Source organism: Suricata suricatta, chromosome X (genome assembly GCF_006229205.1).
Source record: "Suricata suricatta isolate VVHF042 chromosome X, meerkat_22Aug2017_6uvM2_HiC, whole genome shotgun sequence".
Classification (NCBI taxonomy): domain Eukaryota; kingdom Metazoa; phylum Chordata; class Mammalia; order Carnivora; family Herpestidae; genus Suricata; species Suricata suricatta.
Window position 1 is genome coordinate 108,426,928 of NC_043717.1, and position 9,454 is coordinate 108,436,381.

The 9,454-nt window shown below is 38.3% G+C and overlaps 1 pseudogene; it reads right to left on the bottom strand.

Moving 5' to 3' along the window:
- Window positions 1–786: 786 nt before the first annotated feature.
- On the bottom strand, window positions 787–1,109 carry LOC115283219 (annotated as a pseudogene).
- Window positions 1,110–9,454: the final 8,345 nt, after the last annotated feature.

Here is a 9,454-nt window from a genome sequence, read left to right on the forward strand (position 1 = left end):
CCTCTGTCAAAGATTTACCTCTTAAAGGATAAGCGTCTTGCCCATGAATAACTGCTGAAGGGCCTTAAGGAATGTAAATCTCCTCAAAGAAAATTCTTTAGGCTCATCTTATGCTTAAAAAGAGACTTTTGTTAGGGAATCCCTCCCTTGTAATGACTTATTTGTTCCTGTTATTTACTACTGTCCTGTTAAGAATGACCCTTTCCGGAGCATGTCTTTACTTCAAGGACCTTGAACTATCTAATCATTAAAGAAAAAATGTAACCACCCCTGGTATATAAGACCCTGACTATCTTAGTAAAACGTGGCTGTACCACCAGTCACATTGTCTGTCTTCTTTCTTATAGATAATTGCACCAACACCAACCCGCTACTCAGGACCTTTCGACTGGTGTGCATGGGCTGGTCCCCCACAGAGAAGCTGTATCTTCTTCATTTATCAACTTATTCAATAATTTTCATATCACTATGTACTAATGAATATTTAATTTATACTTTGGGTTATGTTTTAATATTTACTTATTTTGTTGCTTAAATTATTCCAGTTTTGGCCATTAAAAAATCTTTCAGTTGGCTCCTATGTCATTTGACACACTTCATCACAGTAGGATTTTGTTTTGTTTCACTTTTAGCACTTCTTTTAAAGGGCAGAATTAATATTTTATTGTTACTGATAACCAGAAGGCAGTTGTATATATAGTCTTCATACTTGATCTTTCCATTTTGTAAATAAAAAATTACAAATTTTAAATAGCCAATGGATGGTTATGTTTTCAGAAAACATAATTAGATTAATTCATTAATAGTGGCTTCAAGTTTTTCTTTATTAGCTCCAGGAAATTCACCCACCTTTTATCCTTTTTTTAAAAAACTAGACGGTTGGAAAACATTTGACTTCACACTCTGAGGCAACATCCTGACGGTCTTGCATGTCTACTTCAAGGAATGCCATGTTGGAATACTTCTCAGGAAAGGAATGAAAGAAAGGCTTGATCCTTTTGCAAGGCAGGTCCACATTACGTGGCTAAGAAGTCAAGTATTACAAGTTTATGTCTTGCACTGTTAAAGACTTCCTGAAAGGCATATTTGCTCTCCATCGGTTTCACCATTTTGGCGGGTTGGGATTTGGCACGGATGGTAAGGACTGATGAACTGGATCTAAAAAACAGCAGACAGAGCTTGCAGAGCATGCAGCTAACCTTCCCATTATAGCAACTAGCACTTTTAAAAAATTAATTAACTATTTTTTATTTGAGTGTAGCTGATATACAGACTGATGGTTACCAGAGGAAAGGGGGCTTAGGGGATAGGCAAAGTGGGTGAAGAGAAGTGAGAGATACCAGCTACTAGTTATGAAATGAATAAGTGACAAGAATAAAAGGCACAACATAGGGAATATAGCCAATGACATTGTAATAGTATTGTGTGCTGATAGATGGTAGCTACACTTGTGGTGAGCGTGGTGTAATACATAGACTTGCTGAATCACTATGTTGTACACCTGAAGCTAAAGTATTTGGCACTTCTTTTCTTTCTGGTGCTACAAGATACTTGGTTATCTTGTATGTTTCCTTACCCCAATCCTGGAAGCAGCCATTTCTCCAAGGAGCCCTTGTTTATTTTTATTGGAGAATGCTATTAGGAACCAAGATCTAGGTGCTACATATGCTTGCTGTAGCACACTTTTATTAGTTTCAATTTTACAGCTGTTTGGTTATTTAATGAATATCTTTCTCATCCACAAGATGTTCTAGTAAGGTAGGAACCATGTATACTTTTGCTTCTGTTATGTTCCCAGTGCAAAGAACAGTCTCTGTTACATAATATGGATTTAATAATACTTTGTAGATGAAAAAGGTTTATGATTCATGGAAATGTTATCATCCTGGCCATCCAGGAGAGAGATATTAAGAGTAGTCTAAGTTTTCATCATGTTTTTCAACCTTCACATCCAATCATTAAATACTGATATTTTCTAGAATGTATTTCCTAACTTCCACTTAGCCTTGCATTGGTTCAAGCACATATTTCTTTTTCTTTTTTTAAAGTTTATTTATTTATTTAGAGAGGGGGAAGAGAGAGAGAGAGAGAGAGAGAGAGAGAGAGAGAGGCACACATGTGAATGGGGGTAGGGCAGAGAGAGAGGGAGAAGAGAATCTCAGGCAGGCTCTGTACTGTCAGTGCAGAGCCCAATGCAGGGTTCGAGTTCTAGAACCTTGCAATCATGACCTGAGAAGAAGTCATAACCAAATGAACTACCCAGGTGCCCCTCAAGCACACATTTCTTATCTATGGACAACCACAATAACATCCCAAGTGGTATCCAGGCTTCCAGTTCAATCTACATTTCATATTGGTAGAAACTGACAAGCTGGTTCTAGAATTTATATGGGAATACAAAGGACCTAGAAAACCTGAAGCAATATTGAAAAATATAAGCACAGTTGGAGGACTAACCTTTACCTAACTTCAAGCCTCTCTCTAAAGCTATATTAATCAAGATTGTGTGTTACTGGCATAGGTATTGGCCAATACATCAACGTGACAGAATAAAGATCTCAGAATTGATCCACATTTATACAGTCATTTTATTTTTGACAAAGGTGCCAAAGCAACCTAATGAAAAAGAAAAATATTTTCAGCAACTGGCATTAAATTAAAGTTCCATTCATATGAATAAATGAACTTGGAACCTAGCCTCACGCCACACACAAAAAATAATTTAATGCAGATCAGGGACCTATACATATAGTAAAATGGCATGAGCCTTTTAAACGAAATCATAGAAGAATATTTTTTGCCACTTGGAGGTAGACAGTTTCTTAGTCAGGATACAAAAAACAGCAGCAATGAGAGAAAACTGATAAATTGCATTTAATAATTAAAAAAATTTTCTGCTTATCAAATGCCACTGCTAACAAAATATGTACTGGGATAAACATTTTTAAAAACTTATATTTGAAAATGGACTGGTATTCAGAATCTGTAAAGAACTTCTACAACTCAATAATAAAAGGCAACAAAAATGGGCAAAAATTTTTTGAACATTTTACAAAAAATATACAAATGTCCAATAAGCACATGAAAAATTGTTTGCATTATTAGTCATCTTGGAAATAAAGATGAAAATCACCATAAGATACTACTACACACTCAACAGAATAGTTAAAATGAAAAGATTGATAATACTAGATATGGATGAGGATGTGGAGAAAGTCTGTCACCATTCTTGGTAAGAATGTAAAATGATACAATCACTTTGGGAAAGGATATGGTAGTTTCTTATGAAACTCAGCATCCACTTACCCTATAACCTAACCATTCAACTCCTAGGTATTTATTCAAGAGCCATGAAAATACATGTCTATAAAAAGAATAATACAAGAATGTTCATAGCAGCTTCATAAATAATAGCTTAAAACTGGAAACAACCCAGATATCCATCAACAGGACAACAATAAACTGGATAGATTCATATGCATAAGCTGGATACACAAATGGTGTTAACAAATTATGGCATATTCATCCAGTAGAGCACTGCTTAGCAATAAAAAAGAATTACCAATGCATGCAACAGCATGGATGAATCCCAAAAGCATCTTGATGAGTGAAATAATCTAGACACAAAAGAGTAGATTGTTGTTCAGATTCAAATTTATGCTTTCTCTGAATGACATTGTAAAAGAAACTAGTATTTGATTGTGGTTTGCTCTTCCTTCCTTCCTTCCTTCTTTTCTTTTCCTTTTTCTTTCTTTCTTTCTTTCTTTCTTTCTTTCTTTCTTTCTTTCTTTCTTTCTTTCTTTCTTTCTTTCTTTCTTTCTTTCTTTCTTTCTTCTTTCTTCTTTCTTTCCTTCATCTTTCTATCTTCTACATGACAAGATCTAAGTTAATTCCACCTCCTCCAAATACCTATCCATTTATCTCAACATATTTCTATACTGATTTGAGATGCTTCCTTTATTATTGGAGCCTGCTTTTAGATCCATTTTGTACACTAATCTTTTATTTCACATCTGGTAATTATTGTGACTTCAAAATGTATTTTAAAATCTTTTAGAGCCAGTGTCCCCTTATTTGTTTGTAAAATATATTTTTAGCAATATCAATTGTTTTTATCCCAGATTAGCTTTAAAATCATCCTGTCTAGGTTCCCAAAAATCCAATTGGGATTATGTTAAATCTGTAGATTGATTTGTGGAGAATTGGCTTTTCTTTGATAATGAGGATAATGAAGTTTCACATCTAGGAATAAGCTCTTTTTCTTCATTTGTTTAAATCTTCTTAAGTGACAATAGAATGTTTTGGTTTTTGTCATATAGGTGAGATTGAAATGGCTAATGAGGCAGAGATATAGCAAGGCAAGATAAGACCACCAGTCCCAAGCTCCTCAATGAGCATAGAGCTAGTCTGAAAATAACAAAACACAAGGATCTTTCTCTTTCTCCTGATGATGTGACACCAACCTTTACATTCTGGTCTAGCCACATTGGCTGGTGAGCTGTTCACTAGTCGTTTGTGTATTCTTTCTTCATCCTTATTCCAGAAATTCTTTCGGGGAAAAGGGTAATGTTCTATATCTGCACTGTCTAGTATAGGAGCCACTATGGGACAGTGCTGATCTGGAACATTGATTTCTAGGTAAAGTTGAGATTTGGGAGGTGGTATGAAGATTCTGATTAATCATATGAGCACCTGAGCCAGAAAAAATACAGAACTGGGATGTTCTTCATTGTCTTTAGATCCTAATCCTTATACATAATAATTCCATTTATGGAAAGGTGCCTCTTGACCTGTCTTGCTGGCTATAGCCTCCTGCTATTTGAGCACTCCTGGAACAATCCCAGCACACTCAGATAATTCTGATGAATATTTAGACAGAGATCTCTAGCCTTCTTAGTTTCACTTATTATCTCTTGTCAGACCTTGGTGCTGCTAGCCATAGACTTGAATAATTTACTTTGCTGTAACTCTTTAACCTCCACATGGAGAAGGAAGCATAGTCCTCTCTAGGTCTCTTCACTGTCACTGCCACATAGGCTGGCTGGAAAATGCAAAAAATATCCAAAGCTGAGGTAGATATCTGCACACTGACATCTGGGTTGAGGAAAAGATCTGCACACTGAAATCTGGGTTAAGAAGGTTTATAAGAACTTGAAGCCAATTGCTGCAAGTAATCAGTGAAGGAGTCCAGTCAGTGGTCAGTGCTATGAGTCAGAGAACAAAGATAGCCAGAGCCAAGCTACAGGCCATAAATGAGACACTCAGTTTCTGGGATTAGGCAGCTATTGCATAGACGTGGTCAGAAAGGTAGTAGTAAGGAAAAGAAGTGATGCTGGCAGATGCCAGTCTTCTGGTTATCCAGCACTCCAAACAGTGTTGATCATTTGTTCTAGAGAAGGTCCCTCTTGCAAGGCTCCTCAGAGCAGGTCAGCTGAGGCCAAAAACTAGATGAATGTCTGAGGCAAGAGAAGAATCATAAGCAGAAAAGTTAGGAAGAGACAGACTACTAAGATGAGATAGAGGCTTCTTTGGGTCTGGGTGGGAGATCTAGGTTTCTTGATATTGACCTCTGGACAGAAAGATGCTGATTGGGGGAAGAGTGGTACAGAGATAGGCTCTGTTGAAGAAGCCATGCCAATCCAAAGTGGGCAGGGGCCCTGGTTGAAGCCAAGATTCTCAGACTAGTCACAGTAGGAATGCCAGGTGAGATTGCAAGGACTTATGGAGTCTCAGATTAGTCTACTGTCAGTTAGGGAGTGACAAAGGGCTAAAAGGGGTCTCTGAGTTCTTTGAAACCCTCAAGTGTGTCTTAGAACCTGGGATCTTTCCTAGCACTCCCTTTACTTACATCCTATTGTTCTAAGGCCACTGTCTGCTTCTACTCCCCGTCTCTTGCTCTTTTGGGTTTCTCTCCTTAATTTGGGCAGTGATCTGAAAGAGTTTTCCTGGATTTCACTTTCATTCATACAAATAGGCTGTTTGCACTAGGGACTTCTGGGAAATGTTCTGGAACCTTCCAGGGGTCTCATGTAACACTTTTTATCTCTGTCTTTGTCTCTACCTCTTCCCCAACTTCTTTATTACAGTGCCCAGAATCCCATGCTTTGGGATTCTATCATTGTTCTGGGGTGGGAAAATCTTATCACACTTTTACTATTTCTACTATTTTTCAGCACTTCTCCTTTCCTTGGATCTGCACATTCCTGCCACCAAAGATTACTTTCCTGCTTTTGATCTAAACAAACAAATAAAATATATGCCTATCCCCCAACTAGACTTAAAGAACTATTTCCCACTGCAGGAACTGCAGACCAAACAACCTTCAAGTCCCAGAGTCTCTATTTCCACTCCACAGGAAAAAATTACAATTGGGCATTTCCAAGGAGCCTAGAGCAGAGCTACAGTGGAGGACTCTGATGCTTGGACTGATTTCACAGCACATATGTAAAAACAAAAAAAATTATGTATGCTTATTTATAAATCTGCTTATGCTCTTGGAATATTCACCTAAATATTCCATTCTGGCATAATTCAGTTTCCCAAATCCAAATCATAAGAGAAAACAGTTTAAAGAGTGGTGATTTCTAAGGGACCATCATATATTTTGGTAGTTTCGTATACATAAGGCATCAACATATTTTATGAATACCATAAACTCTGACTTTAAACTCAGGTTTGGAGAAGGAACATTTAATCTCTCCTGATTGGAGAAAAGGCCATCACAGGGTTTCATGCTGGGAAGCAGCCCGTATATGGCCATCTCCTTTTGTATTCTCTCAAATTCCTTAGAAACAAACGCAGAAATTCTATGATGAGGAGACAACGGCATCTCTGATTAATGACTTCAGTGGAGAGCTATTAAGAAAAAGCTACAAGAATGATTTCTTCAATATCACAACTCATGGTGGGGGAGGGTGGTGTCAAGGAAGAGATGACCAAGTTATTCTTCTTCCATTGATTCTTTGCTTGAGATAGCAGGCAGTCAAAAATTTGAAGGAAGCTCAGTATAAATCTGACATTGAAACTAGTGGATTAAAGCAATGAAAAGAGGAGGAAAGTACTAGATTGATCATTTTAAGATTAGCAAGTAAGATTCTTTAAAGTTCCTAGAGACTTGTGTTTATCTAAACCTTGCTTTAATTGTGTATCCCATTTAGTCATTCTAGTTTATCTTGATACCCAGCTGTATTAATGAAGTGGCCCCCTATTAGGTAAAAATTGAGTAGTAAATCTTACTAAATCCGTTCACTTAGACATTCTCAAAAATAGTCTAGATGTTTTTACCAGAAGGATATGACCAAGCCTCTGATACTTAACTACCTGGTGACTGTTCTAATTGTAAGATAATTCTAAAAGGAAATAGTCATCTTAAAGTCTGCCTATACAGTTACACACTGTGTTTGATGGACCTGGAGCCTACTTTACCTTCGTTGTGATGGAGGTCTGTGGGGAACAAATCCCAGTGAGAGTTCTAACACAGAGAATATCAGACAGTTTATTTTCCCCATTTCTGCCTTTTGGGAAAATATTGGTGTGCCTGGTTTTGCCTTGAAGACTGGCTCCTTGCTAATAAACCACATATGGCCTTGGAGGTCACAGAAGGAAGAAATGCAACAAATTATTCTCTAATTGACTAAAACCAGCAAATCTGACCTTTTCTGAAGAAAGCTATGAATCTTTTGACATTGATAGTCACTTGGCAGATTAGTCATTATCAGGTTTGCAAAGGGCTGATCCATGCAGACAGAATAGCTCCCCAATACTAACATGATGAAAGAATTTGTGCTCAAAGACACTGTATTAAGCTTACCTCTGCATAATAGCAGGGATTTGCCTGTTTGTGTGTATTTTCAGGAGAAGGGAGAGAGTAGCAGACAGGGTGGCCATGGTTGGAAAATTGTCAAGAGTCAAAGGCTAGCTAGGCCATATATGCATTAAAATTAACATAAGAGTAACAGAGTTCAGAAATGACCATGAGGCAGATTTGGGGGAACAATAGGAAGAGAAGCCACAAATGGGGAGAAAAACATTTAAGGGAGAGTGAGGAGCATAAGAATCAGTAGGATCTTCCCAGAGTGCTCATGGCCTTCCACTTTGTAGCAGAAAACTGTCTGTCTAGCTGAGGCAGAGCTTGCTTTGGCCCTGGTGAGACCTATAGGGAGTTGCTTTTCTGAGCTGAAGACAGGGCCAACCCACTCCTTTTGGCTATAGTCTATTGTGCTTTGGTGGGAACAAGCCAGACTGAAGTTCCATGGGGTATGTCTTGTTAATCAAAGAAACCTTTTTCTAACACTTACATTGCTCAGAACACTGTGAGACTAGGTCAAGCCAGGGAAGTTAGAAGGCACTGGTCACCAGTCCCTTCCCATTTCTTTCAGAACAAAACCAAAGCTCCTCAACCACCTTGAGGTACTCCACGAGCTGCTCCAAACCTATGTTCCTCTGTCACCTCCTCTCACTCACAAAACCTCTCTTCAGTCACATGGATTGACTTGCTGTTCCCCAAACATATGCTCCTCTTTGCTACTGTGCTTTTGCTCAAGGTTTTTTTTTTTTTAATCCCTCTGACAACTACACCTACTCCTCATACATCACTCACTACTTACCCTTCAAAGCCCAGTTGAAATGCTATTTCTCCCAAGAAGCCCATCTTGATACCTATACACTCTGATTTGCTTTACTCTGTTTGGTGACAGAGATAGGTGTGTGCAAGTGACCTGTGGGTGCTATTGGCAAAGCTGAGTCAGCCCTGTCCCCTTAACAGAGCTTGTCCAAATCCCTGGTTTAGAGCAGGTTCCAAATAAAAGTAAAAAATCTTTTTCCCCCCTCTTCTTCCAAACTCTCAGTTTAGATTTATGGAGTCCATTAACTTAGTCATTTCTCTCTCTTCTCGTCTTTTGCGCCTTGTTCTCTAGAAGGCTGATCTTTTGTTTCTAAGGTAGAATTAAATAACTAACCTTTGTGGGGCACTTAGGAGTTTCCAAAGCACTTTCCCATATGCTACCTAATTGATCCCCACAGTCACTAGTGAATTATCTCCAGTTTAGAGCTGAGGAAACTGGCTCCTATGTGAAGCAACTTGTCCAGTTCAGAGCAATTAAGTGGTCAGCTAGGGACTAGAGCCTAGACTGTCTGCCTCTAAATCATGTTCTCCCCACTAATATCCATCACCACAACAAAAACAACAGCCACGAGTTTTTATTGATCATTCATTCAAGGCCAGGCGCAGTGCTATGCACTTTGCATGGGTTATCATGTTTGATCCTGATATCAATCTTGTGAGGGGGGTGTTGTTATTATTTCTAGTTTACAGAGGATTTGTAGGTTTAGAGAGCTTGGGCAACTGATTGCCCAAGTGAACATGGCCAATGAGTAGTGGAGTTGGCTCTTAAGTCCAGACCTGTCATAATCCACAGAGCCTGGTTGGTTGGAACAGCAATTTCCAAGTTATGCT